Source organism: Dipodomys merriami, unplaced genomic scaffold, assembly GCF_024711535.1.
Source record: "Dipodomys merriami isolate MVZ:Mamm:240054 unplaced genomic scaffold, mDipMer1.0.p SCAF_307, whole genome shotgun sequence".
In the NCBI taxonomy this organism is placed as follows: Eukaryota; Metazoa; Chordata; class Mammalia; order Rodentia; family Heteromyidae; genus Dipodomys; species Dipodomys merriami.
The window spans coordinates 383,534-389,565 of record NW_027204571.1 but is presented as its reverse complement, the minus strand read 5'-3'; positions in this window follow the sequence as shown (position 1 = coordinate 389,565).

Genomic DNA, 6,032 nt, shown 5'->3' with positions numbered 1-6,032 from the left:
ATGACCTGCCCAGAATGGGCAGAGCTGCAGGGACAGAGGGCAGGGGACACAGGGGCAGGGGGCAGAGGGCAGGGGACACGGGGGCAGGGGACACGGGGGCAGGGGACACGGGGGCAGAGGGCAGGGGGCATGGGGCAGAGTGCACAGGGGCAGAGGGCAGAGGGCAGGGGGCAGAGGGCAGGCTGGACGGATCGTGGTCGGGGAGGCGGGGTGGGCCAAGTGGTTCTGTGGCCGAGGCCGACTGTGGGGAACCGGGGAGGGCGGGAGCCGGGAGGAAGGGCGAGGCGGAGGCCCGTTTGGATGGAGAAAGCGCTGTTGGGCAAGCGGAGGCTGGCGCGCTGGGCCGGGTCCCTGTGCCGGTCACCCCGCCTGGAGGGCGCCGGTCACCCCGCCTGGAGGGCGCCGGTCACCCCGCCTGGGCCGCCGGTCACCCCGCCTGGAGGGTGCCGGTCACCCCGCCTGGAGGGCGCCGGTCACCCCGCCTGGGCCGCCGGTCACCCCGCCTGGAGGGCGCCGGTCACCCCGCCTGGAGGGCGCCGGTCACCCCGCCTGGGCCGCCGGTCACCCCGCCTGGAGGGCGCCGGTCACCCCGCCTGGAGGGCGCCGGTCACCCCGCCTGGAGGGCGCCGGTCACCCCGCCTGGAGGGCCCCGGTCACCCCGCCTGGAGGGCGCAGGTCACCCCGCCTGGAGGGCGCCGGTCACCCCGCCTGGGCTGCCGGTCACCCCGCCTGGAGGGCGCCGGTCACCCCGCCTGGAGGGCGCCGGTCACCCCGCCTGGAGGGCGCCGGTCACCCCGCCTGGAGGGAGCCGGTCACCCCGCCTGGAGGGAGCCGGTCACCCCGCCTGGGCCGCCGGTCACCCCGCCTGGGCTGCCGGTCACCCCGCCTGGAGGGAGCCGGTCACCCCGCCTGGGCTGCCGGTCACCCCGCCTAGGCTGCCGGTCACCCCGCCTGGAGGGAGCCGGTCACCCCGCCTGGGCCGCCGGTCACCCCGCCTGGAGGGCGCCGGTCACCCCGCCTGGGCGGCCGGTGGAGGACTTGGTCCGACGCGGACGCTGGACGGACACGCGAGACCCCGCCCGAAAAGCGGCCGGGGGTGTGGTCGCGCGGCCGAGGCCCCGCGGGAAACGAACCGCGAGGGCGGGCGGGCGCCGGGGCCACGGCGGGGCGGGCGCGGGGCCAGGGCCGAAGTCTGGGCCGGGGGCCGCCGTGGGCCCGGGGCGGCGCGGGGCTCGGGTGCGGGCTGGGGACGCCGGGCCCCGCGGGCCCCTGCGGCCGGGCGGCCCCTCCTTCCGCCCTCCCCTCCCCTCTCCCCTCCCCTCTCCCCTCCTCTCCCCTCTCCCCTCCCCTCTCCCCTCCTCTCCCCTCCTCTCCCCTCTCCCCTCCCCTCCCCTCTCCCCTCTCCTCTCCCCTCCTTTCCCCTCCCCTCTCCCCTCCTCTCCCCTCCCCTCTCTCCTCCCCTCCCCTCCCTCCTCCGCCCGCGGGGCCGGGACGCGGCCCTCGGGTCCCGCCGCGGTCCGGGCGCTCACCGCGGGGCCGCCGTGCGTGCGGACGTCGGGGCGGCGCGGGCCGGAGCGCGGCGGAGGCGAGGTCTGAGGTCCGCCCGGGCCGCGAATCACGGGACCGGCGGGGTGGGGGCCGCACTTCCTCCGTCCGCGCCCACCGCGCCGCCGCCCACTTCCGGAGCCATGTCCCGCCCCCGGGGCCCCCAGAGCAACCCGACCTCCCACCTCTGACCCGGACCCCCGCCCAGACCCCGCCCTCACACCCCAGCTCCGACCCCGACCGCCGACCAGACCCCCACCCCACCCCTCCTGCGGAGCTCCAGGGCAGAGCCCGCCCAGACAGACAGACGACAGACAGGGAGGCAGACAGACAGACAGACAGGGAGGCAGGCAGACAGACAGACAGACAGACAGGGACAGACCGGGAGGCAGGCAGACAGACAGGCAGACAGACAGACAGGGAGGCAGGCAGACAGACAGACAGCCGTATAGACAGACAGGCAGACAGACAGCTCAGACAGACAGACAGACAGACAGCTCAGACAGACAGACAGAGAGGCAGGCAGGCAGGCAGGGTGGGGGACCCAGAGGCTCTCGGGCCCTGTCTGAACTGGCCACTTGGGAGTTGGATTCTCCAGGAGCCACGTGCAGCCGTCCTTAATCCAGAAGCACATTTCGGGGTGACCTGCACTCTTTTCTTTTTTCCTCGGGAGGCTGAGACCTGAGAATCACCGGGGCTTTGCCTGTTCTATACCACACGCACTGTGCGCTTCTCAGAGAATCAGCGGGGCTTTGCCTGTTCTGTACCACGCGCTGTGTGTCTCTCACTCAGCAATAGGACGCTGTGGTGCAGTGTTGTAGCGGGTGGCAGGGCTTCCTTCTTCAGGGCTGAGCGGTATTCCACAATACAGACATGCCCACTGTTCATCCACATATCTACAGGGATCCTCTGATGGGAAAGGACAAGTGTAGCATCTGGGGTTGGGGTGGGTGACAGGAAGGCAGAGGTGCAAGGCAAGATGGTGGCCTGGCTGTCTGTGGGGAACAGGAGGAAAAGACTGAGAATGCAAGTTCTTCTTAGAAGACAGAGTAGCGGGAGGGGTGAAGGTGAGGGGGACGGCCGTGGATGGCCGTGTCCTCTGCAGAGCAGGGTGGACGAGGTCTGCCCAGATTGTAGGAACACGTGGCTGGAGCCATTGGCTTGGACAGGTCTAGCAGCAGCAGGTTTGAGTCAGGAACTGGGTGTCCTCAGTGCCCAGTGGGTCAGGAAGGGCCCAGAATGCATGGGGAAGAGAGAACGGGGAGGGGGGCGGGGATGGAGTCAGGAGGGTCTCGAGTCTCAGGCACGGTGGGTGGCTGGGCAGGGGACCAGGCGACCCTGCCGGCCTGTGGGTCTGAGTCGCACCCAGGCTGTTAGCAGCAGCAGCAGCAGCAGCAGCAGCAGCAGCAGCGCCTCGTTCCACCTGCTGGCCACTCATGGGAATGACAGCGCTTGCTCTAGGCGAGCCTGGCCAGAGCTGGCCGGGCCTCCCAGAGAGGCACAGGGCTGAACGTGCGGCCTAGACCCCGCTACCACTGTCAGGATGGGGCAGGCAGCCATCCTCAGCTGACCCATACTGACCCCCTAAGATTGGCCGAAGGACCCCCAGCCCTGCCCCACTTACCCACGCTGGCTTGGCCTGTGCTCAGCATGGTGACTGTCTCTTCCCTCCCTTTGGATCTGAGGTGGACACGGGGCCTGACGGGGCCGACGGACAACTGAGGACTCACTGGCCTTTGTCACAGGGTGAGAGAGGGATGGAGGGAGAAAACCAACAGCTGAGCCGGAGGCACCAAGCCCACGGGGCCCACAAGCAAGGGCCCTCGCTCCCTCCCATCACTGCTCTTCCACGTGGAGAGGCCTGTTTCAGGAAGGAGGCCTCAGGAGGGAGGAAGGAGCAGTGAGACCCATCCCTGCCATCCCTGCTAGGAGGCACCGTAGGAAGCAGGATGGAGGCTGTCTCCTGGGCTGGGAAGATGGGGGGGGAGGACAGGGCCCCAAAGCCAAGCTGTGGGAGGAGCACACTCCTCAGCATCCCCTCTGACCCTGATGGCTTCCTGCAAGACCGCCCCCGTCCCCCTGGGAGACAACAGAGTCTTTTGTTTCCTCTGGTGTGTGCATCACACAAACCCAACCAGGCCAGCAGAGGCGGGCCTGGAACACCTGGCTCCAGGGTTCTAGGCCTGAGGAGGTGTTACCTGGAGCTGGCGTCTCACAGACTTGTCTACTCAGGCTGGCCTCCAATTGCCATCCTCCAGGCCTTAGCCTCCTAGGTAGCTAGGGTCATAGGTATGAGCCACCAGCACCCAGCTAAGTAGTGCTTGGCCCAAGGATGCCCCCGAGTCCCATCGTGGAGTGGACGTTGTCCTGGCCACCAGAGGCTGACCCTGGCCAGGGTGTCCCTTCATGTGGCACTGTTGGGGGCGGCTGCCAGCACACGGCACACTCCCGGCCAGTGTGACATGAGAGGATGGCCAGACCAGACGAGTGGGAGAGGGGTGTGGGCAGGGCGCGGCCGTTCCCGATCACTCTGCTGCTGCCCCACCGTTCCACGTACATGTGCACACCACTGACTCAACCCTAACTCACGTGACCCCCCCCCACTTAATCCCTGCTGCTTCTCCCCTAAACACCCCACACCACGCTTCTGGAGGTGAGCCTGAGACTTGCCCCCGCCCTGCCCCACCCCATCTCTGTGGCTGCCTTGTGAAGCAGCCATCTTCTGCAAAACGCGTCATCTCAGTGATGGCACTGTGTGCACAGGCAAAGCGGCCTAGGCTCAGACAGACAGACGGACAGACAGATTTAGGTAGCGTAAACTGACGGGGTGGGAAGGTCCAGGAAGACAGACTTGGCTCAATACACCTGCTAGAGCTGCCGTGTTACTGATAAAAGCACATACCTGCGCACACACGCGCACTGCCTTCCAGAAGTGGAAACACCGGGAACAGGCCACTGGGTGCCAGGGGGAGTGAGGAACGAAAACCCCACCGGGCACTGGGTCAGGGACACGGTGCCTTTCTCAGCTACCTGAGCTTGGCCAAGGCACCCCAGTCGGGAGACGCCAGGAGCAGGAGGGGACCCCTCCCCCCTGCACCCAAGCAGCAGCTGGGCTCCATAGGGCACGGGGGCTAGCGGGGCACAAGCAGCCCCACACCTGCTCTCTGCTCCCCTGCTCGTTTCAAAGGCGCCATCTGGCAAGAAAGTGTGGCAGGATTGTCTGAGGTGAGGATGGCACCACATCCGCTCAACCCTTTGCTCTCTAAATACATAAACTACATAAACGCTTGAGGCTTTCATTTAAGTAAACACTGACCCCAGCCAGGGTTGTGTGTGTGTGTGTGTGTGTTAGGATAATCATATAGAAAGAAGCTAGATGGAGTTTATGGAGGCAAGCAGCAGTGTACCCCTGTAATCTCAGCACTCTGGAGGCTGAGGGAGGAGGATCATGGGTTTGAGGCCAGTCTGGACTACTCAGTGAGGTCTTAAAAAAACAAAATAAAACCAACTTGGCAAGAAGCCATTTCACCTTCGTAACTTACAGTAGGCTAGGGATCTGACTCAAGGCTCTGGGGTCGGGTTGGCAAGTGAATCCTTGGCAGATGGCAGATGCTCTCCTGCCAGGCTCAGCGGGAACGTCCTTTATCCCACCTGCGGCTCTGCCACTCCTGCCACAAGTGCCAGGCTTCGCTGGCAAGGCCAGACCGTCCGGGAACATGATGGCTGGCTGGCGTCTTGCCCCCCATCCCCAAGCAGCTGGGGAGCAGGCGGGTCCTCTCCCGGCATTTGCTGATGTGCTAATTGGATGCATTTGAAAATGGCAATTTAGAATTGTCTCTTGATTGTACCTTAGCAATCTCGGCTATGTGAGTTTTGAAGTTAGCATTTGCAAAGAGCCAGGCCTGTTAGAGAAAAGGTGTCTGACTCCTCAGACACTGGACAGGGATCTTCCTTTTTTTACCCCAGTGGTTTCATTGCTCTGGTGGGGCACGGCCCCTTGCAGCACCGAGTAGATGCTCACTTTACCTGAGGTTAGTGCAGTTTGCTGGCTTGACTGCTCTATCCCCGAGCCCAGTAAAGATGAACATGTGTTGCTCCTTATCCTGTGATCTACGCAATAACTCAACATGCGGTTTTCTGAGGTACTTGATCTTCCCATGGATTTGCTTCCAATGGTTTATGTCTGGTATGAGTGTGTGTGTGTGCATGCACCAGTGCTGGAGCTTGAACTCAGGGCCTGGGCTCTGTCCTGAGCCTTTGTGCTCAGAGCTGGCACTCTACCACTTGAGCCATATGTGCCACTTTCAGTGGTTCATTGGAGATGAGTTTCACCAACTTTCCTGCCCTGGCTGGCTTTGAACCACAATCGCCAGATCTCACGTCCTGAGTAGCTGGGATTCCAGGTGAGTCACCAGTGCCCGCCCAGCTTACCTTTTTTTAAATTCTTATCGAACCACCTGACCCTTGCTGAGCTTTGTGAGGCTTCC